The sequence below is a fragment of the Pinus tabuliformis genome, chromosome 4_1, assembly GCF_031772625.1.
Source record: "Pinus tabuliformis cultivar Carrire ecotype Pingquan chromosome 4_1, CPIR1, whole genome shotgun sequence".
In the NCBI taxonomy this organism is placed as follows: domain Eukaryota; kingdom Viridiplantae; phylum Streptophyta; class Pinopsida; order Pinales; family Pinaceae; genus Pinus; species Pinus tabuliformis.
Genome location: NC_142303.1, coordinates 132,483,987 through 132,511,574, shown reverse-complemented (window position 1 = coordinate 132,511,574; position 27,588 = coordinate 132,483,987).

The window sequence follows — 27,588 nt, the reverse complement described above, 5'->3', positions numbered from 1 at the left end:
TCATAGCCGCACTAATGGAACATATTAGGTTACCATTGACACAACAGAAGATCATGACTCAAGTTGAAGCATTGGAGATTGCGATGAAGCTAGAAGCTTCGAAAATTATGGATACTCATGCATGCGTATAAAAGATACAAAGTCAGCTAGAGAATCTAACCTTGGAATTGCGGGGCCTCATGAAAGGTAAAGAGACCATATCAGAAGTATGGTGTACAAAATTCAAATCATAGGGTCATTATAAGGATCAATGCCCCATGTTCATAGATTACATTGCAAGTGGAGCGCCTAATCCAGTGAATCCAGGTCTGTGGCGCGTGATTTATAGAACGAGAGGAAAGCATCACTATGAAGAATACTACCTATTACAGAAGTATGTACAAACCCTGTAGTCATTGTTTTGTAACTTTTGTAGATTAGTAGGCCACGATGAGAATTTTTTTTGAAGTTATGACTTAATGATGGAGCACACTGTTGATAGTTATAGACTACAAGATGAAAGACATACACCTGAGGACCAAGGCCAACACGCTGGTCAAGGAGGATTTCAAGGACGAGGATGAGGACAAGGAGAAGGAGTTGGTCGAGAATGTGGCCAGATTATCTGTTACAACTGTGGACAAGCCGGAAACTTCACAAGAGACTATTAGAACCTGATGAAAACCTGCAGTTACTGTAACTCTTTTGATAATTGTTACAGGGAAAAGTGTCTATGCATAACTGCTAATCCCACTAAGGTGTGGTAGCTACCTTAGAAACAAACAAAGTAAAACTACTTTCGTTTTCCTTTATGAAAGATAGATGAGAGAAGAATAAAGGAGACCAACCTCTGTCTTGCGCTTGGCTCCTAGTTTGATTCCTCTCTCTTCTGATAGTCCTTTGCTACTTGCTTCCTTGTACACCCAGCTTCACAGAGTACCTGTAGAATCAAAGTAGCATAACACTATACAAGAACATGGATCTATTATCATAAACAATCTAGGATCAGATGTAAATTGACCATACAAATGCATAAAACATAAACGACACAAGAGTATCGAGGAAAACTTGAATAGATTTATTGATAATCAAGAAAGAGCCAAGAGAGTTACAACCAGTTGTTCTGACCCAGCATCATCCTCTCAGCAAGTAAGCCCTTCTTCACCTCATGCAAAGCTTAGATCACCCAAAACTATGATGTTGCCTCAAGAAACCAACAACAATTCCTTACAAGATGAAAAATTCCAGCCTCCGGATCTCTGGGATGAGGGATCCATATATAGATATCTGTAAGGGAGATGAGTCAGCTTGTGATTTGATTAGTGTCTTCCCTCTGATAGTTCTTGCTTCCACTTGGAGATCGATGATCTCTTACTCATCCTTGGTCGAATTCAGAGAGGCAAGTGTCACAGGAGAAGTTTCTGGAAGATTCCATGCCTCTCCACCTCGCGGATTGACACTGCCATTTGTCACTTCTCACCCATCGCACCCCATATAAGGGCTTTTTGAAATGCAACGCACCCACAAAGTGTACTTAGGTGAGATGCAACGCACTTTGCCTATGGAGCAGGTGAAATGATCCTGTTTTGACCAGTTCTGAGTAGTGTTTCATGGAGAACTTCTGGGAGAAGCTGTAATCAGTTGACCTTGTTCCTTTAGGGGTTAGAACAACACTTTTAGGGACTTAGGAGCCCTTGGTTTATGGAAATTTTATGCTTGGGGTTGCAGTGCCCAAAAATGTCTATACCAATAATGTGATAGAAGAATGCCCCATCCTTATTGCAAAGATGTAGGAGAAAAGAAACTAACAACCTGAAACAAATATCCAAATGATGACAGCTGAACCAAGTGAAGATCAACCGCGCATCACTATTGTAACAAGAACCAGAGTCGCGATTGGAAATGATAAAGTCGATAAGAAAAAGGAAGTTGAACCGACATGGGTAAGAAAAAATATTAAAAAAGCTCCAGGATTTGATATTTTGAAGGAAAAGAAAGTATTCATGGAGGCGAGGAAAAGATTTATGGATGATGGGGCCTTGACCTCTATTGTGCAGATGACTGAGAAGGATAACTATGAGATAATACCGATTACTGCACAATATGTGAATTTGAATATTTTGAAGCATTTTCTACAGACTTGCATGAAGTTATTAAGAAATAAAAAGGTCATAGAGGGATTGCAAGAATTGATAGGTTCTTGTGCTCCTAAAGAGGCACCACAAAGTGAGATGTGCACAATGAATAATGTACATAGACACAAGAAGTAGACTGGAAAGGAAATGGATCTTACAACATAGATTGGGGAATACAACATGGATCAGGTTATCTTGGATTTAGGATCTGATGCCAATGTATTGACGAAGAAGTCTTGGGAATTGATAGGTAAGCTGAAGTTGAAATGGTCAACTATCTAGCTGAAGATGGTGAATCAACAGAAGATCGTCCCTATAGGAAGATTGTCAGGAATCACAGTAGACATTTATGGAGTATGCACTACCACTAACTTCGAAGTGATTGAGATTGTGGATGATAGTAATCCCTACCCCGCGTTGCTTGGATTTGATTGGGCATTTGATAACATGGCTATAATTAACTTGAAGAAAAGGAAAATGATATTTGAAAGAAATAATATGAGAGTTATTGTGCCATTAGATCCATCAGAGGGAGAGAGATATATTGAACCTGTCATAGAAGAATGCAACGCGGATAACATTGACAACATTTATCAGATAAAAAAAGAAGAAGAATGGATCAAAACTAATGTGGATGGAAAAATTACTTGGGAGCAAGATAGTTCCTGCACTTCAGATTTAGAAGAGGAATTGGAAAATTGGCAAAACAGGTTGCATGAAGTGTCTACAAGGCAATGTGCAAGGATCACTAAACTAGTGTGATGTATGACGACTGAGGAATGTGACTTAACTTTATATGATGGTTTGGGTGATGTAAATACTTTCTTTAAAGATTATGAAAGACGGGTACCAGAATGTCAGAGACTGTTAGCTCTAGATCAAGCATTGAGGGTTACTCCTACTAGATGGTGGGGTACTCATAAGAAGAATTAGGAGATTGACAAAAATGTAGGAGGTTGATATGGGTAAGATTTGTACAAGTAGAAACAGAGCTCATACAAAAGTGTGATGGCCAAAATTATCCTAGATACCACATACACCTCTGTATGGCAGCTTGGGGAGAATTTCCATGAGAATATTGGGTGGATGGCTTCATCCATACCTTGGAGACAATCCCTCAGAATTGGTATCTGGAAACTGAGCTTTTTCATGGTACTTCTAGCTGGGCAGAGATGGTTGATGGATTCATAATGACATTCAGATTTGAAGATGATTGTCCACATATAGATGCATCCCTAATTATAGCTAAAAAAAATATTTTTGAACATAAAATTGCAGTTATCCAGCAACATAATTGGGTTGCGCAGATCCGTAATGTAATGGAATGCTATAATCTCATTGCATAGGAGGATGAATATCCTCGCAACATTGACATTAAAGAGTCAGAAGGACATTGTAAAGTAAATGGACCTCAGATAGAGATTCTTGATGTAACTGTTAACGGGAAAAGTGTCTATTCAGAACGACTCTATCCCACTAAGGTGTGACAGTTACCTTAGAAACAAATAGAGAAAACTACTTTTGTATTCTTCTTTATGAACTATAAACAAAGAGGAATATGATGAACCAACCTGTCTCTTGCGCTAGTCCGTTGATCCAATCTCTCTCTTCTTTGATAGCTTCCAGCTACCTGCTGCCTTACTTGCCCGGCTTCACCAAGTTCCTGGAAGATCACAGAAGAAGAAAACTACACAAAGAAATGGATTTATATTCATAAATAGCTTAGGATCAGATTTAAGCTAAACATACAAATGTAACAAGCATCAATGATACACAAGCATGTAGGAGAAACTCAAATAGTTTTATTGATATAACAAGAAGATCCAGGAGGAGTTACAACTGATGATTCCTGATCCAGCATCAACCTCCCAGCAAAGAAGCCCCTCTTCACCTCCAACAAAGCACAAATCACCCAATACTTTGATATCTATCTCAAAACCAACAACAATTCTTTGCAATGTACAAAATTCCAGCCCCTGGATCTCTGGGATGAGGGATCCATATATAGATGTATGCAAGGAGGATGAGTCAGCTCATGAATTGATTAGTGGCTTCTCTCTGTCAGTTCTTACTTCCACTTGGAGACTGAGAGCCTCTTACTCATCCTTAGTCGAATTTAGTGAGGCAAGTGTCATTGGAGAAGATTCTGGAAGCTTCCATTGTCTTTCCACCTCGCGGGATGGCACTGCCATTTGTCATTTCCCGCTCAACGCACTCTGATAGTGCATTTAGGTGCGTTGCAACACACCTAACTAGTGTACTTGGGTGCTATGCAACGTAGCTAGCCAGTGGAGCAACTGAAATGATCCTGATTTGACTGATTCTGAGCATTTTCTGGTGGAGAACTTCTGGGAGAAGCTGTAATTTGTTGACCTTGTTCCTTTAGGGGTCGGAACAACACTTTTAGGGACTTAGGATCCCTTGGTTTATGGACATTTCATGCTTGGAGCTGCAAGGCACAAAAATGTCTATAACAGTTGCCCCCTAAAGTATGAGGCCGTTTATCGGGTGAAATGCTTTATTAGGAGGATCCGAAATTCTTTCAATGCTGGGAGGAGACCTGTAATAAGATACAATACAATACATTATCTTCATACTGTTTTCATGATCTAGCTGAGGCGGGCATTCCCATGCTCAGCTTTATAAATTCATTTTCATGTACATAGGATAGACAATCGTCTGATGGTAGACTGATGATTCTGATAGAGCCATCATCCTTTTGGTAGGATGATTATCTATGCTGCAATGCTGTACATTTAAATGTCTTTATGTTCCCGAATATATATCGCAGCCCGGATGGATGAAACTAGATCCGGGGTCTTCGATCTTGTCCGATCTTCACTCGAAGTACAAGTCGATCCATGTGAGAAATGTTCTGAAGTCGAACATGGAAAGACATCGCTTGATTACCAGTCAATGATGTAAATTGTTAACAAGCGTGAGAGGAATCACTGATAATGATGATGACCCTCAAGGTACTGCAGTACAATTCACGTGGTGTGAATAAAGGACTTGGCGTCGAACACCACGCAAAATATTTCGGTCGAAGGTCAGTGATGTATACCTGTCGCCGGAAGTTAGAAACTTTCCATTGATGCATGCAAGCTTCAAAGTACTGAATGGGGTGTTCCTAGATCAACTTCTTGGACAATGAGCTGATGTCGAAAAGAAGCGATCCTTCAAAGGAGGGCCTTAATGAATCCCACATCAATGATAAAGAACAGAGAAAATGATTTTGATGGAGGTGAAAACAATCTGATGATATACAGTTTAGGATGGCGGTCATGAAAGAATGAAGTATGATGTATGGTAGTGGATGGGACACAGGTGACTTCTCTGGATGACTTCTCTTGAACATGTCGGCGACACTTATGTGATGGATTGGTAGCATTTACCCCAAATGTGGATGGTATGGCGTGACCATGGTGATGTGACCGGTGAATGAAACAACCCAACCCGACTCGGACACGGAGTGGAAGTGTCATGTTCAAGAGCGACTTGCTACCAATAAAGATTCTTTGAGTTTTCTTCCCAATTTTTCCCCAGTCATTGCTGACCAGTACCTCTTTATTTTTTTCAAGCTTGAGGAGGATAACATATGCTTGTTCTATAATTTTCCCTTCGGGCAAACCCATCGCTATGTTTTAACGAGCCTAGTGATAGTGAAACTCGTTCTCGTCTAAAGACAAGTTTGTCGCTATTAATATTTTTAACGAGTTTAACGACAAAGATAACTCGGTCCTTTTCATTTTTAGAGAGTCTGAAAAGGTACGTAAAGGTAACTCCAAAATTCCTTTTTCATCATCTAATCCCTTAAGTCCGAAAAAGTATAAAACAATACAGAAGGGATGAATTTTCGATAGTTTTAATGAGCCAAACAAAACAAGCGCTCGATCTTTTTGTGCAATAATCCCTCAGGTCCAAAAAGATTAAAATCTAGAGGAGGGATATCACTTCCCGTCGATTTAACGAGCTGGAAGGCCAAAACTCGGCAATCTTTTCATATTTTACGAGTCAGTTGAAAAGAGCTTAAAGAAGACTCGTCTTTTGAGGAACGAGTGATAAAATGGGTAGCAGCTGATTCCAGGTAAGGTTTGGAATTTTCAAATCACGGCAGTGTCACAAGGATGGCTATTGAAATCACTCTTCGCAGCTGTTCCTCAAAATGGGTAAACAATCAAATGGAGGTGAATGATAGGCCAATGGAAAAGTGGAGGTGATGGTGCAAACACGACCAAGGATTTAATGGCTGAAGTGCTACATTCACGATGGTTATTTACCAGGGGATAGTTCATTTTTTAACGAGCTTAAACGCGGGTGGAAACATTTGCTCATGTCTTATGTTTATTTTTTAACGAGCTTGAACTATGTGCTAAAACTGCTTGATTAATCCAGTCATATGATAAGAAAGTCTCATAAAAATGGCAATTTTTAGATTTTTGCCCCACATCCTTTCCTTATGCAAGTTAGGTGATGACTAATCCTACGAGTTTAAAGGGTTAGAGGTCCTAAAAATTTAAAAAATAAATAGTCGCCCCTCACTTGCACTCCAAAAGGTTTGAATGCCCCCAGGTATAAAACAGAGTTTTGAGGTCTCCCTCTATTCGAGCTGACAAAACATTCGTTTAATTAGGAAGGGTCACCCTTTATTCGAGCTGACAAAACATTTGTTTTATCAGGAAGGGTACTACCTCTTACAGGTTACCCAAAGATTGTTCTATTTATGGCGTAAACAAAACACTTCTTCGGCGATGTCTACCGAGATAAACAAAGGTGAACGGATGATATAGTGAGACCATCCCTGACATAACTTTGACAAGAGAATCCTGTACTAGAATAACCCCCTCTTCCACTCACAGACGAGGGTACAGACTAGGCATATTCTCCCGTGGAAACCTACTCTATACCCGAAGTTTTCCTGCCGAAGCAGACCAGGATGCATGCCCCCTGGGTTTCAGTCATATCCCTCCGAATTACTTGCGCTCATCGGGAGGACGGCCTGGAGATTGAGACATTTCTTGCGTGAAAAGACCATTTAGGGACGGTATATGACTATTTGCTATGCGTGATCCGGGAAATGAAAGCTGGTCCACGAGCTTGACCACTCTTCCTTCGTGCGGAAAACACATTACTCTAAAGAGTGAGGAGACGATGGCTTCCATGCAATAAATATAGTCTCATCCAAGGAGTAGGTTATAATCCAAGAGTCCTTGAACTACCATTACGTTCATGCGAACTGTCTTCCCTCTCAATGTTATGGGCAGATCGGGAAGGATCCCTAAAGGTCGACTGGTTCCTTTATCAAAGCCTGTCATATTTCTCATCTCAGGCAAAAGCGATGGTGAACCAAGCGCTTTCCAAGCAGTAGAGGAAAGGATACTCACAGAAGCCCCCTCGTCTATGATGGTACCAGCCATGACCATTTTATATATTTGAACGATAATTCGGAATGGTATGCTTGCTGGTAAACGGGGTCTGCCTAGTTGATTCCAGTCGAAGGAGACAACTAGGTTGCTTGGAGGTGGGACCGAGTAGACGGCCGGGTACGGCTCTGACGAACTTCCTTCCTGCGGTAAAGGAATGGGTAAATTGCCCCCATGTTCGTCGGAGTCTGTGTTTATGAAGAGAATTTGGACGATGTCATCCTTGTTTTCTTCAGTGACTGTATCATCTGAAGATGAATCCTCTGAAGGCAAGACCGGGTCAACTGCCGCCTCGACCTTTTGACTTTCGTCTGGTATGGATTCAGTTGGTTTACCTTCAATGATAGGCGCTTCAGCCAACCACTTGAGCGGGCCAGCTGGATTCTCAACTAGCGACGAACTTGGCAAGAGTTTTTTATATCCAGGAGGAAGTCGTAACGGTGAAACCGGACGATCATCCAAAACTATTTTAGCTTCGTCTAAGAAGGGACAATGGTGGACGGCATGATTTCCTTCGCACAGTTTACAAGGAAATCTAGCTTTCCCTTTTTGTCCTGGGGCTTCACTTTCGCTAGTTGACGGTGTGCTTTCAACATGACCATCAGAGGTTGATGACACCGGATTGTGAAAACGAGGAGACCAGTCCCTTAGTATCCGAGGGATGCAAGGAAAAACTCTGTGAAAGTGGTCTCCTTGGCAAATGACACATGGCGATTTAGGCCTGGTCGGTGTAGTGTGTGGATTTTCGTTAGACGACACTCGTTTTCCCCCATTTGCCTTTGGCTCCTTCTTCTTCTTTTCCTTCTTCTCCTTAGGAACTTGACTTTTGGCTTTGCCAGCCCCATCAAGCGAAGAGGAAGGAGGAGAGGAAGAATTAGAGGAAGTAGAAGGTTGGTGGGCAACTCTGGACTCGTCTAATTGCTGATTCGATTGTTCAGGAATAGTGGTGTTCTGAATGAAATTGGTTGAGAAGAGCCATACCGGCAAGCCAATTGTCAGTCCTGGAAGCGACAATGTGGCCATATGGGGTGCACCAACATCTCCCCAAGAGGAGAAGGGACTAGGATTTCCACCAAGGGGAATTCCTTGGTTGGTGGACTCCATTTTCTCAACCTAAGATCAACGTAGGAAAGGGGTAATGAATATTCCGTTTAAAATAAATTTTAATACTCTTTGACACAACTTATTTTTTCAGTTTTTAAGAGTCGAGAAAAAACAAAATATGACTCTAGTCTCCTTCGATTTTTAATGAGCCTGAAGTGACAAGTGCTCAGATGGACCTTTTCCGTTAAGGAGTCTGAAAAGGAACGAAAGGGACTGCTCTGGAGATCTAGGTAGAGGGAGTACCAAACCAATCGCAAAACTGCAGAATACTTTTTACGGTACGGCAGTCAATCTTCCCGAATGCTGTGTTCGGTGCATTGTGATCAGTAGGGCGGCCGACATGGCTTCCTATGGATAAAAGGATTTAAGCCTATAGGGGTCTCCCAATATATACTCGACGGTACGTGGGAGCACAAGTCCGTACTGGCACTTATCGTCTTAAAGTGGAGGAATCACCCAACCATCAATGAGGACAACAGTTACCAGGCTTTACGACGCCGGAATACGTCTCTAGCCTAGACCTCTAAATGTTGTGCGTTAAGTTCCAAAGCGTTGTTAGATTCATTGAATTTATTTTAAGTTGATATTTCTTATGAAGTTTGCCTTTCGGGTTCACCACGAGATGTATATGTAATTCCTAAAATTCAATCTAAAGATGATAAGTAAACTTTTATCTCTTTTCAGCAATGAAAATCCTAGCTACAAGGGGAAAAGAAAGACACAATCTTTTCGCAAAGAGCAAAGAGCACACTGTAAATGCAATTTTCCTAAATCAAGCCAAACAGACTGTCAATATGCAAATGCACATGTGCATGTATTTGTTTTTCACTTTCTTAATATTGATGCCTAAAAAGAAAGTTGATGTACAAATCTGAATTTACTTTCAAGTGACAAACACAAACAAGCTTCTTTTCGAAATCAAAAGGTAGGGATGATTACGACACTTTATGATTTTGAAATAAATACTCGTTTCGACACTAGAAAGTCACAAATTCAAACCAAAGGCAAAAGTAAAAGCATAATCGACTGTCAACAGCAAATAAACTTTCTCCTATGATCAAAATCGACACTTGCGACAGATCTAAATCAAAGGACGACAGTATGACTATTCTACTTTTGCAATGGAAAACTGTAAATGACGTAACAAACACACAAAAACATCTACAGTTCTTTTGTACAAAGGAGGCGGAATTACGGCAAGGAAAAGGGGTTTTTAAACAGACACATACACTGATCATAGGCTGCAAAAATCAGAGACAAAACTGAAAAAATGAAGCAAAGAACCTCAGCTGCACAAGACTAGGCTGATCAGCGCACCTGTTACACAAAGAAACTGCATTGCAGTGCAGGTTGCCCTCTCGGGAAGTGCGTTGAAATGCAGAACCTCTTCACAGAGCCTGCGCTGGGGCAGAAATGAGAATTCTATCCGGGTTCTGGGTCACGGTTTGCAGTTTAATCTATGGTTTTTGGCCGAGTAAAAGCAATCAGTAATGCACAATCAGAGGGTAGATTTAAAGAAGGTCTAAGAGCTATCACAAAGGGCAATCTGATCATTTGTGAATCAGCTGTTCAAATCATAAACAGATCCAGTGAATGGATTGAAGTAGCAGATGTCTACTTTGCATTTGTTAGTGGCAAATGCCATTCGATTTGCTACTTCTAAGTTTATGAAACAAACAACAAGAGAAACACAAACAAACTAACTAGACAATCGTCCCCAGCGGAGTCGCCATTTTGTTAACGGGAAAAGTGTCTATTCAGAACGACTCTATCCCACTAAGGTGTGACAGTTACCTTAGAAACAAACAGAGAAAACTACTTTTGTATTCTTATTTATGAACTATAAACAAAGAGGAATAGGATGAACCAACCTGTGTCTTGCGCTAGTCCTTTGATCCAATCTCTCTCTTCTTTGACAGCTTCCAGCTACCTGCTGCCTTACTTGCCCGGCTTCACCAAGTGCCTGGAAGATCACAGAAGAAGAAAACTACACAAAGACATGGATTTATATTCATAAATAGCTTAGGATCAGATTTAAGCTAAACATACAAATGTAACAAGCATCAATGATACACAAGCATGTAGGAGAAACTCAAATGGTTTTATTGATATAACAAGAAGATCCAGGAGGAGTTACAACCGATGATTCCTGATCCAGCATCAACCTCCCAGCAAAGAAGCCCCTCTTCACCTCCAACAAAGCACAAATCACCCAATACTCTGATATCTATCTCAAAACCAACATCAATTCTTTGCAATGTACAAAATTCCAGCCCCTGGATCTCTGGGATGAGGGATCCATATATAGATGTATGTAAGGAGGATGAGTCAGCTCATGAATTGATTAGTGGCTTCTCTCTGTCAGTTCTTACTTCCACTTGGAGACTGAGAGCCTCATACTCATCCTTGGTCGAATTCAGTGAGGCAAGTGTCATTGGAGAAGATTCTGGAAGCTTCCATTGTCTTTCCACCTCGCGGAATGGAACTGCCATTTGTCATTTCCCGCTCAACGCACCCTAATAGTGCATTTAGGTGCATTGCAACACACCTAACTAGTGTACTTGGGTGCTATGCAACGCAGCTAGCCAGTGGAGCAACTGAAATGATCCTGATTTGATTGATTCTGAGCATTTTCTGGTGGAGAACTTCTGGGAGAAGCTGTAATTTGTTGACCTTGTTCCTTTAGGGGTCGGAACAACACTTTTAGGGACTTAGGATCCCTTGGTTTATGGACATTTCATGCTTGGAGCTGCAAGGCACAAAAATGTCTATAACAGTAACTAAGCCATTTAAGATGAGGAAGGTGAATATAAGATCAGAGGCTGAACCGAAGTACGCAACAATATGAGATTACTGGGATGAAGACATAGTCAACAAGATAACAATTCTCTTGCATGAATATAAAGAGTTGTTCCCTACTAAGTTTTCAGATATGAAGGGAAGATTAGGAGATTTTGGAGTCATGAGGATTCCTCTGAAGCTGGAAGCAAATCCTCTCAAGCAAAGACCTTATAGACTAAATCCAAATTACAAGGAGAAGGTGAACGAATAATTAGAAAAAATGTTAAAAGATGGGATAATTGAACCTGTCGAAGAGTCTGAATGGGTAAGTCCCATGGTGGTTCAGGAAAAGAAGGCAAAAGGGGAAATAATAATTTGTGTCAACTTAAGGAAATTGAATGATGCATGCCTATACGATCTCTTCCCTACACCATTTACAAATGAAGTATTGGAAAATGTAGGAGGATAGGTGGTTTATTCTTTCACAGATGGATTTTCAAGATACCATCAAATCAAAATTGCGCCATAGGATAGACATAAAATGATTTTTGGGACAAAGTGGGGCTCTTATCAGTACACGGTGATGCCTTTTGGATTAAAGAATGATCCTCCTATATTTTCCATAGTTGTAATTACGGATTTCAAAGAATATATACACAATTTTCTCTAAGTATACTTCGACGATTGGAAAATCTTCGGTCTATTAGATAAGCATGTGGAAAGCTTAAGGTTGATGTTTGATATGTGTAGGCAGCACTAGATCTCATTGAACTTGAAGAAGTGCATCTTTTGTGCACCATTTGGTATATTGTTGGTACATTATTCCGTAAATAAGGATTAATGGTGGATCCTGCAAAGATCACAATTATTGTGAACTTTCCAGTACCAAAAACAATAAGACAATTGTGCATGACATTGGGACATACTAGCTAATACAAGAAGTTTATAAAGGGGTATGCACTAATAACTCCACCAATGGAGAAATTTCTGAAGAAAGACGTGACTTTTAAATGGAGCGAAGAGTGCTAGAAGAGCTTGGGTGTACTGAAATAGAACATGGTAACTACGCCTATACTAGTTTTCCTGGTCTAGAAGAAGGAGTCCCATTTACATGTTGATGCATCTTGCATTGCATTGGGTGTAGTGCTAGGCAGCCAGGAGTAGGGGAAATTGATCATCCTATATCATTTGAAAGTGGGAAGTTTTCCAATGCAGAAAAGAACTATAGCATGATAGAAAGAGAGGGATTAGCTACGGTGTATGAATTACAAAAGTTTAGGCACTACTTGTTGTGGGCACATTTCAAAATGTTCCAGGGAGACTGCAGGAGCGGGGGTGGTGCTGATATCTCCAAAACAAGAAAGCACACATCTGTCTTTCAAGATGGCATTTCAAGTCACTAACAATATAACAGAGTATGAGGCTCTGATATTGGGCCTTAATGCAGCTAAAGACAGAGGGATCAAAAGCATAAAGGTGTTTGGAGATGCTAATCTGATCATTCAACAGGTAAACAGAACATTTCAAGCAAAGCACCCATGGCTGAAAGCATACAGAGATGAGGTATGGAGACTCAAAGATTCTTTTGATTATTTTTGTATCTCACACATCCCTAGAGTCAAAAATCAGCATGCTGATTCCCTTGTTGTGTTTGCTAGCATGTTTATCCCTTCCATGCCTCCCAGACTAGTGTATGAAGTACAGATGAAATATAGACCATCCTTGCCTGATAATGTCCAGCATTGGAAAGTTTCTGAAGATGATGATGAAATGAATAGATTCCTGCAAGTCATTGATGAATTTTCTGAAATGAAAATTGACCAAGAGAATGAAGCCTTGGAAGAAAGCTCCCAATCCCAGCTTAGAGATAAAATTGGAAAAAATAGAATTGTCTAACTTCCTAGCAATCATATACCTAAAGGTTTAATTCCTCTAGAAAGACTGTTTGACCAGAATGATGTGCCTAATAAGGCTGCCCAAAAAGAAGACCAATCTGCAATCTGTAAGCATAATATAGTGAGTCCAGGTCAGCCAAGATACATAAATCTTTCCACCCATCTGTCTGCTGACCAAAGTTCTGAATATTGCAATTTAATGAAGCAATTTGCTGATGTCTTTGCCTGGGAATATAGTGACCTGAAAACATATGACAAAAAGATTATCCAGCATAAAATTCCTCTAGAGAAAGACACTATCCCTTTCAAGCAGAAGCTGATACCAATAAATCCTTTGCTTCTTCCTATGATTGAAAAAGAAATTAAAAAATTATTGGCTGCCAAAATCATAGTTTCTCTCAGATATTCAAAATGGGTAGCCAATTTGGTTGTGGTAAGGAAGAAAAGTGGGGAAATTAGGCTCTGCGTTGATTTCAGAAACTTAAACAAATGCTCTAAGAAAGACAACTATCCTTTGCCCAAGATGGAGCATTTGCTGCAGAAAGTCTCAGGAGCCAAAGTGATGTCTTTCCTAGATGGATTTTCAGGATTTAATCAGATTGATGTGCAACCAGATGATCAAGAGAAGACTGCATTCACCACTCCTTGAGGCACTTTTATGTATTCCAAGATGCCTTTTGGACTTTTGAATGCTGGAGCCACTTTTCAGAGAGCTATGGATATAGCATTTGTGGGAGAGAAGGATAAATTTGTCCTTATCTACCTTGATGATATAACAGTATACTCCAGTAGCCATCAAGAGCATTTGCAACATTTGGAGAGAGTGTTCCTGAAGTGCAGGAGGTTTGGGATTTCAGTCAATCTTAAAAAGTCACAGTTTGCTTTAGAAGAAGGCAGGTTGTTAGGACATGTTGTTTCAGCTGCAGGTGTTAAGATGACCCAGAAGGAGTGAAAGCAATACAGACTTTGTCTGTCCCGAGATCAAAGAAGGATATCCAGTATTTTTCTGGGCAAGATAATTTTTGTAAGGAGGTTTATCCCAAATTTTGTAGAACTTGTGAAGCATATTACCTCCATGTTAAAAAGGGGGTCAGAGATCAAATGGACTGATATAGCAAGAAGATCTTTTGAGTCCATTAAGAAAGCTATTATGGAAGCTCCTACTTTAATCAGCCCAAACTACAGCAAGGGGTTCCATATATTTTCATTTTCCTCTAATGACACCCTTGCAGCAGTTTTATTGCAAGCAGATGAAGAAGGCTCAGAGAATCCAGTGGCATTTTTTGGTAAAACGTTAAGGGATGCTGAACTGAGGTATGATATCATTGAGAAACAAGCATATGCTCTTATCAAGTCCTTGAAAGCTTTCAGAGTTTATATTCTGCATTCCAAGATAATTGCATATGTACTCTCTGCTTCAATAAAAGATGTCTTAACATAGCCTGACGTTGATGGGAGAAGGGCTAAATGGATTGCAAAATTAATTGAATTTAATATAGAACTGAAGCCCACCAAGATTGTTAGAGGTCAGGGCCTTGCCAGACTATTAGCTGAAGAAAATTGCATAACATTGGACATAAATCTCGTAAGTACAGATGCAGAAAATGGTCAAACAGAAGAAGAAGCAGCTGAACCAGGAAAAAGACAGTCATTAACAGAGAATCTAGCTTCTTGTGATTGGTACATTGCAATAGCCCAATTTTTGCTGAAGCTAGAAACCTCTCCAGGCTTTAGTGCAAGTCAAGCCAGAACCATTAAGTTCAGGGCAGCAAAGTATTGCATTCATGAAAATCTGCTCTACTGGAGGGATCCCTCTGGGATTATTTTAAGGTGTCTGGATAAAGAACAATCAATGGAGGTTATGCAGCAGTTTCATTCCAGCATATGTGGGGGGTACCACTATTGGAAAACTATAGCCCACAAGATCCTCAGAGTTGGGTACTATTGGCCCACCTTATTTTCTAATGTGTTTTCATTTGTTAAAGCTTGTGACAGGTGCCAAAGATTTGAAGGGAAACAACAATTGAAGTCCCTGCCCTTAAAACCAATACATGCAAATGGTCCTTTTCAGCGGTGGGGTCTGGATTTCATTGGAGAAATCAATCCACATTCCAGTGGCAAACATAGATGGATATTAGTAGACACTGATTACTTCACTAAGTGGATTGAAGCAATCCCTACCAGGAAGGCTGATCATAATGTGGTCATGAAGTTTTTGACAACGCATATCTTTACCAAATTTGGTTGTCCACATAAATTAATCACAGATAATGCTGCAACTTTCAGGGCAAAAGAATTGGTGGAAATGTGTAATTCAATGGGCATTAAACTGGTTCATTCCACCTCATACTACCCTCAAGGCAATGGTCTAGTAAAATCTTCCAACAAAAGCCTGATAAGGATAATAAAAAGCTTCTTGAGGAAAACAAAAAGAATTGGGATTCCAAGCTCAAATATGCACTGTGGGCTGACAGAGTGACCATTAAGAAATCCATAGGGAATTCTCCATTCAGGCTGGTATATGGCACTGAGGCTATATTCCTAATTCAGATGACCCTTCCTGTGGCAAAGTTTCTACAAGAAGAGCAGAATGAGGAAGAAGACATGGCAAAGAGGATCACTGATTTAGCAGAGATACACCAAATCAGAGATCAGCTGGTTGAAAAGTCTGCAGCACATCAGAAGAAGATCAAGGAAGCTTTTGACAAAGGGACAAAATCAGATAATTTTTAGATTGAAGACTTAGTTCTTAAGTGGGATGCACTAAAAGAAAAGAGAGGCAACCATGGGAAGTTTGATGCTTTTGGACAGGGCCTTTTATCATTTCTCATATTCAAGGGAACAATACCTTCATACTGCAAAGTATGGGAGGCGAGACAGTTTTTGATGGCCCAGTTAATGGGTGGTTTTAAAAAATTTATATTGTTTAAGGTCTTTTGGCCTTAAAACTGTAAATATGTTATTTTATCAATTTTTAGTGTAGGTTCAGTCAGACTCCATGCCCAATGGAACACTAGGAAATTTTGTTAGTTAGTTTTCACAAGAAAGGCATTGATCTGCAGGTTCTTGAGACCTCACAGGGAGGATCTCATCCCTAGAAGGAGCCAGAGTGTTAGCTCTACTACATACTTTGATGTTTCGAGGGTGAATACAGGTCGGGTCGTGTTATTTATGCTCAAAGAGGACTTGCTTCAGTCATCTTTTTCATTCTCCTTCACTCTGCTTACGTTCTCATAACCTCCGCTACCTTCGTTTTACCTCTAGAACCTGACATAAGCCCATACTCCCTTAGGTTCCCGAGCGTGGGGATCAAACCATCATATGACCCTGTCCACATGACTCCATGATCCCGTTGTTGAGATTGCAACAAGATGATGGAGCTTAGTGAAAAGAGTCGCCTTCACTAAGTGGGCCCGCAGGCTATTTTTGGCGCAAGTCTATTTTTAGACATATGGATCATGTCTATGTTTATGGATGATTGATCAAGTTGGGAAAAATAGATGGACTTCTATTTTTGATGAAAGTGTGAGTGATCACAGTGTGAGTGATTACAGTGTGAGTGATCACAGTGTGAGTGATCAAAGTCAAAAATAGAAAAGTCAAATATTATTATCTCACAATAATATTTGGACTATAAACTTAATCTTATTCTCTTGGAGCACTTCAGTTTGAGCTACGGAAGTGGCACATGCAGCTGTCAGAAGGAAATTCGTTTTTCTTATGAGTCAGTTGAGTTGTTGCATGCATGACTTCAGTTAGAACTCAAGTGAGTTGAGTTTAGTGGACTGGAGGTACAGTTGATGGAGTTGTGTTCAGTTTAACTTAGTTAAACTGGTTGTAGTTAGTCTAACTGCAGATAGCCTAATGATGAGTTGTTAAACTAATTATTAACTCATAATACAACTAAAGAATACATCAGTTAACTCAGTTGCATGTCAGTGCATGTTCAGTTCAACAGGGACAGGTGGTAGAGAATCAGATTGCTATCAATTGTGACTATAGTTGTGCACCAGATCTTGCACAATCAAGGGATTGAGTATGCCAATGAGTTTGCTCACGTATTTGGCCCACATTTTAGCCTTTGCTCACGTCCACAAAGTGTGAGTGACTATTTTGCAGGAGAAAATCGAGTTTGGGAAGCAATTCTCATCAGTTCTTGAGCAGGTATTGAGCAGTGGAGGCAGGCAAGCAGTGGAAGAGATTTGGAGATCAGATCTGAGCTGTATTGTGTGTAACAGAGGTGGAGATACTTGTGAGAAGTATTATGCTGTGTAATGTTACATGACTCAATCATTAATATACAGATAGTGTGGGGTTTTTAGCGAGATGCTTTCCCCGTGATACATACTGTGTTAATGTGTGAATGCTCTTGATGTTTTATTGTTATTGATGCTGCTATATTCTTGATCAACGTAGAGGAGCTTATGTATTGTGTATGTTTTCCGCATTAGTACATGATCAGGATAATCTCCATTGAATATGTGTTAAATTATTCAAAATTTCTACATGGTATCAGAGCTAGATAATTGTAGAAAAAATTTGTACACCCGTGACCTTTCCTCACCTTTAAACCTCGGCCATTCGATCATATACCATGCGATCCGACGGTAGTCGCACCTCCCGCGCCTTCAAAACGCACAGACGATAACTCCTGATACAAGTAGTTTGCGCCCGTCCCCACCGCCATGCGTTGCGCGTTGAATGGGATTGCGCGCCCGCGTACCTTTATTGCCCATCCTCCGAAAGTGGTGCGGGAAATACCACTTGCCACCCAAACCGCTTTTGCCGCTTGTTAAACCCCGTTCATCTCCTCTGCCTGATGACCATTGGATCTGTCCACTCGAGATCCGGCTCATGATTGTTTCCCTTACGCTGCCTCCCAATACCTCCTGCCGAGAGATCTCCGCTGTCCATTCATTTTATCCAACGGTTGATATCCATTCCCTGTCCTACCTGTACGTCCGCCATGCAGTCCTCTCTTTGACCTGTCCCATGCATCCGAAGGACGAAGATGGCCAGTGTTCAGTGCTCTGTATAGTTATTCCTCAACCACCATCTTCAACAAACAGTATGGCCTGGAGAGAAAAGGACTAGCGTCGAGCAGATAAATGTATCTAACAGTTATGGAGCTTTATCCATATGATGCTCCACCTGCTCGAGAAGTACAACAGAGTATCCAAGAAGATCAATTTTGTTCACTGAAGCAGGCAGATTGCACCAGAGACTCTATTAGACAGTTAAAGTGGTTGGTGGTCCATTATGACCCCTCCATGAATAGAATAGCAGAGAATTTTTGTAATCAAACTCTATATATACTAAAAAAATAGATGTAACAAAGGTTGATGGTTGTTGTTTTGATGTAAGGTTCAACTTCTGGAGACTGTGACTGCTTTGATACCTGCAGTGTATCGTCTTCATTTTCAGCTAATACAAGCTTCTTTTGTTGTTAATTGCTCACTTTCCACTTCTATTCTATTCTAGGCTGTGAATGTTATGCATTTTTCATGGACTCTTGATGTTTAGCATTAGAGGAGCTATCAACCTACCTCTGTGTTAAAATATTGTATGTTTCAGTGATTATGTTATCCAGGTTTCTGTTTACTTAGTGCCAGAGAGCTGTCATCCTGTCTGTGCATTAGGAAATAGATTTGTAGACCTTTTACTAGTTGCAGCCGACCATCACATGGTCTTGTGCATTTGCTGGTGTGGTCAATATTCTCCATGTTCACCTAATCCTTAAACTGTGAGTAATTGGTGGTCTAAAGCCTTGTAGTCTAGGGGTATTCACGCATGTCTGGGGTTAAGCATAGTAGAAGTGGTTATCTGGCTTGAACAAGCATCATTCCTTCCATTCATCCATTTCCAACATTTCGTTGAGTTTGTAATGTTCCCAAGCATCTCCGAGATACAACCTAGGAGAGTTTCTTGGGGTGATAACATTAATTGGCGTCGTTGCCGAGGAGAGGAGATTGAAGCTCAGCTTCCTTGGGAAAATGACACAGTTCCAGCTTTGATGATAGACAAAGTCTGGACACATTACTGGTTGTAATCATCTATCTAGCAACTCTGCTGGGAGACCAACCTTTGGCGACTCCACATTCCAGTTCTGGCTTAGTTTGTGAGGCACACTCGGAGAAATCCCCATAAATCACCAGCTGATCCAGTGCCTGACCCTGAGAAGATTGTTAAGCAGAAGAAAACATCATAGAAATGAGCATCGGGATCAGGTAATCCTAAGAAATCTTATGTATCTATACAAGTGAAGGATATAGTTGAGAATATACAGTTTGAAGATTTAGAGCCTACCATTGCTAGTGAAGAAATACCTTCAGAGATTCATAAAGCTCCTTGTTCATTTACTTCCCCTTTGGATCTCAGTCCAAAGAAAGCACCCCATATATTCCATCACATTCCCTTGTCTCTGTCATCCATTGCATTGTCCCCTACCACTCAATCTACCAGTATCCTTTTACCTACCCCAGTCATGGTAGGTCAATAAGCTCCCACGAAGATGGAAAGAATTATAGCCGCTAGGTATGGACCCCTGGTCTTGCCTGTTCCCTTGAATGCCATGCCTGCAAGAGAATATAAAAAATACATGCCTAAGTTTACTGGTACAGACGGAGTAACAGCTGAAGAACACCTTGAGTCTTTTTATAGTTATGATGATAACTTGGATATCAGTGAAGATGATGGGTGGATGAGAGTTTTTGTCCGAAGCCTTGATAGAGAGGCTAGAAAGTGGTTCAGAGAATTGGCCCCTAGGTCTATTATTGACATTGAAGCCTTAGATGATGCATTTTTTAAGCAAGGGGGAGATAGGAAAGACTTGCTATATTACCATGCTGAGTTTGGTAACCTTAAGAGGGAGAATGGGGAATCATTGCCCGATTTTAATAAAAGATTTAACCGTATGTATAGTAGAATACCAGCTGAGGTAAAGCCTACCCCCACCTCTGCCAAACTCACCTATGCCAATGCTTTTGACTCTGATTTCTGTCTGCTATTGAGAGAAAGAAGGTGTGCCACTCTAGCTGATATGCAAGATGCAACCCTAGAAGTAGAGTCAAATATTATGGCTACAGAAAAACTTAAAAGTCATGCTGATAGAAGGAGGCAGAGAAGTGAGGGTTCTTCTTCCTCTGCTTCATCTTCAGAACCTAAGTTAGACAAATTGACTAGAATTATAGAGTCAATGGCTGCTGAGATATATAAGCTAAAGATTGAACAGAACTCAGGAACGACAAAGCTTCCAAACACATTTTCTCCAAGAAATCCAAATCCATTCAGAAGAGCAAATGAACAATTGCAGATCATTCAGAGGGGCAAAGTAGCAAATGAAGATCAAAAGGTTAAAGCTCCCTTCCAAAATGTAGTCATGGAGGAGGAACAATTTGAAGAAGAGGATGAATTTCATTGCATGGAAGATAAAGGTAGTGTTGCCTTTTTGACATTGGCTGCATATGAAGAGTCATTGTTGCAGGACCAAAAAAGTCAAGAGTAGGACAGAGAGGCAGTTCTACAAATTGAGGAGCAGCAAAGATACAATCTGAGGTCAAAAGTAAGCAATGTCAAGGAAAACCCTGCCCAAAGAGCTGCTATCCCAACAGAACCACAGAACATCAGACAGAAAAGACCAATAGCTGATCTAGTCATCCTAAAAGCCCCAGCTCAAGAGGTAAGAGGTTTTGATAAGTCCCCTTCCCCTTTTAGTTTCGAATCAGAAGTTCAGAAGTTAAAAATATCTGTGCCTCTGGTATAACTTGTAAAGAGTGAAGTGTTTAGAAAGCCTATCCTTGAGGCTCTTGAGCTGAAATACACACAAATCTCCACTGGCTCTATCAATTTGCAAGATGATAAGCCTACGGTTGTGCTTAGCCCAATGATTGAACCTGCTGATGAAAATTCCCCATCATTTTATGTCTCCTTGACCATTCATGACAAAATCCTCCACAATTGCTTGCTAGACACAGGGGCCAGCCATAACCTGATGCCTAAAGCTGTCATGGAAGAGTTAGGCCTTGACATCACCAGACCATATCATGATTTATTTTCATTTGATTCAAGGAAGGTGAAATGTCTAGGATTAATTAAAGACCTAGCTATTACCCTAACTCAGCTACCCATGAAGAGTATGATGATGGATATTGTGGTAGCAGATGTCCCTCCCAAGTTTGGCATGCTGTTGTCTAGAGGGTGGATCAAGAGACTAGGCGGAACATTACATAATGATTTATCTTATGACACTGTCCCAGTTTTCGGAGGAGAAAGTAAGAGATTTTACAGAGAAGCACAGTTGGCATACATCATAAGTGATGAGAAGAATCCTTCCAATCATCCCATTTATGCCGTGGACACTGATTTTGGAGCATGTATTCTCCAAATAAAATAATCCCAGAAGGTCTCAATGCAGCTCATGAAACAAATAATCCAGGCCGAGGGAGAGCAAGGAAGTCAAGTTTGGGAGATGTTCTTTGATGGAGCATGTTCCAGGGAGACTGCAGGAGCAGGGGTGGTGCTGATATCTCCAAAACAAGAAAGCACACATCTGTCTTTCAAGCTAGAATTTCAGGTCACTAACAATATAGCAGAGTATGAGGCTCTGATATTGGGCCTTAATGCAGCTAAAGACAGAGGGATCAAAAGCATAAAGGTGTTTGGAGATGTTGATCTGATCATTCAACAGGTAAACAAAACATTTCAAGCAAAGCACCCAAGGCTGAAAGCACACAGAGATGAGGTATGGAGACTCAAAGATTCTTTTGATTATTTTTGTATCTCACACATCCCTAGAGTCAAAAATCAGCTTGCTGATTCCCTTGCTGTGTCTGCTAGCATGTTTATCCCTCCCATGCCTCCCAGACTAGTGTATGAAGTCCAGATGAAATATAGACCATCCTTGCCTGATAATGTCCAGCATTGGAAAGTTCTTGAAGATGATGATGAAGTGAATAGATTCCTACAAGTCATTGATGAATTTTTTGAAATGCAAATTGACCAAGAAAATGAAGCCTTGGAAGAAATCCCCCAATCCCAGCTTAGAGATAAAATTGGAAAAAATAACATTGTCCAACTTCCCAGCAATCATATACCTAAAGGTTTAATTCCTCTAGAAAGACTGTTTGACTAGAATGATGTGCCTTATAAGGCTGCCCAAAAAGAAGACCAATCTGTAGTTTGTAAGCATAATATAGGGAGTCCAGGTTAGCCAAGATACATAAATCTGTCCACCCATATGTCTACTAACCAAAGTTATGAATATTGCAATTTAATGAAGAAATTTGCTGATGTCTTTGCCTGGGAATATAGTGACCTGAAAACATATGACAAAAAGCTTATCTAGCATAAAATTCTTCTAGAGAAAGACACCATCCCTTTCAAGCAGAAGCTGAGACCAATAAATCCTTTGCTTATTTGTCTGATTGAAAAAGAAATTAAAAAATTATTGGCTGCCAAAATCATAGTTCCTCTCAGATATTCAAAATGGGTAGCCAATTTGGTTGTGGTAAGGAAGAAAAGTGGGGAAATTAGGCTCTGCGTTGATTTCAGAAACTTAAACAAATGCTCTAAGAAAGACAACTATCCTCTGCTCAAGATGGAGCATTTGCTGCCGAAAGTCTCAGGAGCCAAAGTGATGTCTTTCATGGATGGATTTTTAGGATTTAATTAGATTGTTGTGCATCCAAATGATCAAGAGAAGACTGCATTCACCACTCCTTGGGGTACTTTTATGTATTCCAAGATGCCTTTTGGACTTATGAATGCTGGAGCCACTTTTCAGAGAGTTATGGATATAGCATTTGTGGGAGAGAAGGATAAATTTTTCCTTATCTACCTTGATGATATAACATATACTCCAGTAGCCATCAAGACCATTTTCAACATTTGAAGAGAGTGTTCCTGAAGTGCAGGAGGTTTGGGATTTCAGTCAATCCTAAAAAGTCACAGTTTGCTTTAGAAGAAGGCAAGTTGTTAGGACATGTTGTTTCAGCTGCAGGTGTTAAGATTGACCCAGAAAGAGTGAAAGCAATACAGACTTTGTCTGTCCCGAGATCAAGGAAGGAGATCCAGTCTTTTCTGGACAAGATAAATTTTGTAAAGAGGTTTATCCCAAATTTTGTAGAACTTGTGAAGCATATTACCTCCATGTTAAAAAGGGGGTCAGAGATCAAATGGATTGATATAGCAAGAAGATATTTTAATTCCATTAAGATAGCTATTATGCAAGCTCCTACTTTAATCAGCCCAGACTACAGCAAGGAGTTCCATATATTTTCATTTGCCTCTAATGACACCCTTGCAGCAGTTTTATTGCAAGCAGATGAAGAAGGCTTAGAGCATCTAGTGGCATTTTTCAGTAAAACGTTAAGGGATGTTGAGCTGAGGTATGATATCATTGAGAAACAAGCATATGCTCTTATCAAGTCCTTGAAAGCTTTCAGAGTTTATATTTTGCATTCCAAGATAATTGCATATGTACCCTCTGCTTCAATAAAAGATGTCTTAACATAGCCTGACGCTGATGGGAGAAGGGCTAAATGAATTGCAAAATTAATTGAATTGAATATAGAACTGAAGCCCACCAAGCTTGTCAGAGGTCAGGGCCTTGCCAGACTATTAGCTGAAGAAAATTGCGGAAGATTGGACATAAATCTCATAAGTACAGATGCAGAAAATGGTCAAACAGAAGAAGAAGCAGCTGAACCAGGAAAAAGACAGTTATTAACAGAGAATCTAGGTTCTTGTGATTGGTACTCTGCAATAGTCCAATTTTTGCTAAAGCTAGAAACCCCTCCAGGCTTTAGTGCAAGTCAAGCCAGAACCATTAAGCTCAGGGCAGCAAAGTATTGCATTCATGAAAGTCTGCTCTACTAGAGGGATCCATCTGGGATTCTTTTAAGGTGTCTGGATAAAGAACAATCAATGGAGGTTATGCAGCAGTTTCATTCCAGCATATGTGGGAGGCACCACTATTGGAAAACTATAGCCCACAAGATCCTCAGAGCTGGGTACTATTGGCCCACCTTATTTTCTAATGTGCTTTCATTTGTTAAAGCTTGTGACAGGTGCCAAAGATTTGAAGGGAAACAACAATTGAAGTCCCTGCCCTTAAAACCAATACATGCAAATGGTCCTTTTCAGCAGTGGGGTCTGGATTTCATTGGAGAAATCAATCCACATTCCAGTGGCCAACATAGATGGATATTAGTAGCCATTGATTACTTCACTAAGTGGATTGAAGCAATCCCTACTAGGAAGGCTGATCATAATGTGGTCATGAAGTTTTTGACAGAGCATATCTTTACCAGATTTGGTTGTCCACATAAATTAATCAAAGATAATGCAGCAACTTTCAGGGAAAAAGAATTGGTGGAAGTGTGTAATTCAATGGGCATTAAATTGGTTCATTCCACCTCATACTACCCTCAAGGCAATGGTCTAGTAGAATCTTCGAACAAAAGCTTGATAAGGATAATTAAAAAGCTGCTGGAGGAAAACAAAAAGAATTGGGATTCCAAGCTCAAATATGCACTGTGGGCTGACAGAGTGACCATTAAGAAATCTACAAGGAATTCTCCATTCAGGCTGGTATATGGCACTGAGGTTGTATTCCCAATTCAACTGACCCTTCCTGTGGCAAAGTTTCTACAAGAAGATCAGAATGAGGAAGAAGACATGGCAAAGAGGATCACTGATTGAGCAGATATACACCAAATTAGAGAACATTTGGTTGAAAAGTCTGCAACACAACAGAAGAAGATCAATGAAGCTTTTGACAAAGGGACAAAAACATATAATTTTCAGATCGGAGACTTATTTCTTAAGTGGGATGCATTGAAAGAAAAGAGAGGCAACCATTGGAAGTTTGATGCTTTCTGGACAGGGCCTTTTATCATTTCTCACATTCAAGGGAAAAATACCTTCATACTGCAAAGTATGGGAGGCGAGACAGTTTTTGATGGCCCAGTTAATGGGTGGTTTTTAAAAATTTATATTGTTTAAGGTCTTTTGGCCTTAAAATTGTAAATATGTTATTTTATCAGTTTTTAGTGTAGGTTCAGTCAGACTCCATGCCCAATGGAACAGTAGGAAATTTTGTTAGTTGGTTTTCATAAGAAAAGCATTGATCTGCAGGTTCTTGAGACCTCACAGGGAGGATCTCATCCCCAGAAGGAGCCAGAGTGTTAGCTCTGCTACATACTTTGATGTTTTGAGGGTGAATACAGGTCGTGCCATGTTATCTATGCTCAAACAGGACTCGCTTCAGTCATCCTTTTCATTCTCCTTCACTCCGCTTACGTTTTCATAACCTCCGCTACCTCCATTTTACCTCTAGAACCTGATATAAGCCCATACCCCCTCAGGCTCCCGAGTGCGGTGCTCAAACCGTCATATGACCTTGTCCACATGACTCCGTGCTCCCATGACCTTTCCTCACCTTTAAACCTCGGCCGTCCAATCATGTACCATGTGATCCGACGGCAGTTGCACCTCCCGCGCCTTCAAAACGCACGGACGATAACTCGAGATAAAGGCGGTTTTCGCTCGTCCCCACCGCCACGCATCGTGCGTTGAATGGGATCGCGCGCCCGCATACCTTTACTACCCATCCTTCGAAAGCAGTGCGGGAAATACCACTTGCCGCCCAAACCGCTTTCCTTGCTCGTTAACCCTCGCTCATCTCCTCCACCCGATGACTATTGGATCTGTCCACCTGAGATCCAACAGCTCACGATTGTTTCGCTCACGCTGCCTGATACCTCCCACCGAGAGATCTCCGTCGTCCATTCATTTGATCCAACGGTTGATATCCATTCCCCATCCTGCCTGTACGTCCGCCATGCAATCCTCTCTTTGACCTGTCCCATGCATCCGAAGGACGAAGATGGCCAGTGTTCAGTACTCTGTGCAGTTATTCCTCAACCACCATCTTCAACAAACGGTATGGCCTAGAGAGAAAAGGACCAACATCGAGCAGATAAATGTATCTAACAGTTATGGAGCTTTATCCATATCACACTCCACCTGCTCGAGAAGTACAACAGAGCATCCAAGAAGATCAATTTTGTTCACTGAAGCAGGCAGATTGCACCAGATACTCTATCAGACAGTGAAAGTGGTTGGTGGTCCATTATGACCCCTCCACGCATAGAACAACAGAGCATTTTTGTAATCAAACTCTATATATACCCAAAACACAGATGTAACAAAGGTTGATGGTTGTTGTTTTGATGTAAGGTTCAACTTCTGGAGAATGTGACTGCTTTGATACCTGTAGCGTCTCATCTTCATTTTCAGCTAATACAAGCTTCTTTTGCTGTTAATTGCTCACTTTCCACTTCTATTCTGTTCTAGGCTGTGCCTATTATGCATTTTTCATGGACTCTTGATGTTTAGCATTAGAGGAGCTGTCATCCTACCTCTGTGTTAAAATATTATATGTTTCAGTGATTATGTTATCCAGGTTTATGTTTACTTAGTGCCAGAGAGTTGTCATCTTGTCTGTGCATTAGGAAATAGATTTGCAGACCTTTTATTGGTTGCAGCTGGCCATCAAATGGTCTTGTGCATCTGCTGGTGTGGTCAGTATTCTCCATGTTCACCTAATCCTTAAACTGTGAGTAATTGGTGGTCTAAATCCTTATAGTCTGGGGGTGTTCACGCATGTCTTGGGTTAAGCATAGTAGAAGTGGTTATCTGGCTTGAACAAGCATCATTCCTTCCATTCATCCATTTCCAACATTTCGTTGAGTTTGTAATGTTCCCGAGCATCTTCGAGATACAACCTAGGAGAGTTTCTTGGGGTGATAAGAGTCACCATAAATATTTCCGTGTTGCCAATTCAGATGCTGCATGAAATCCATCAAAGTCTAACAACTGAGCTAAAGGAGCAGGAGCAGCGAACCTTGACGATGACAATATAGAAGGAAAAGGAGAAAGTTGCACTCAAGAAGCAGTTGGAGAAGGTGGCTAAGCATAGAGATGATGTAATTTAGTGAGAAGAGCATTTGGAAAAAGCCATCCAAGAGAGTTGTAGCACAGTCCAAAATGTGAAGATCGATGACTAGGAACCACCAATAAAGAAGGTTACAAAGCTCACGCTCGCGCTCAAGGAATCAAACAACACATTGGCGAAGCTCAAATTAGATTATGAGCTGCAGATATCTAAGCTGCAAATAAGGCTACAGCCAATGACACCACCATAAGTACGAGAGAAGAGACAAAAATATTTAAAGGAAACATTGATAGGAATCTCTGACACGGTGGCAA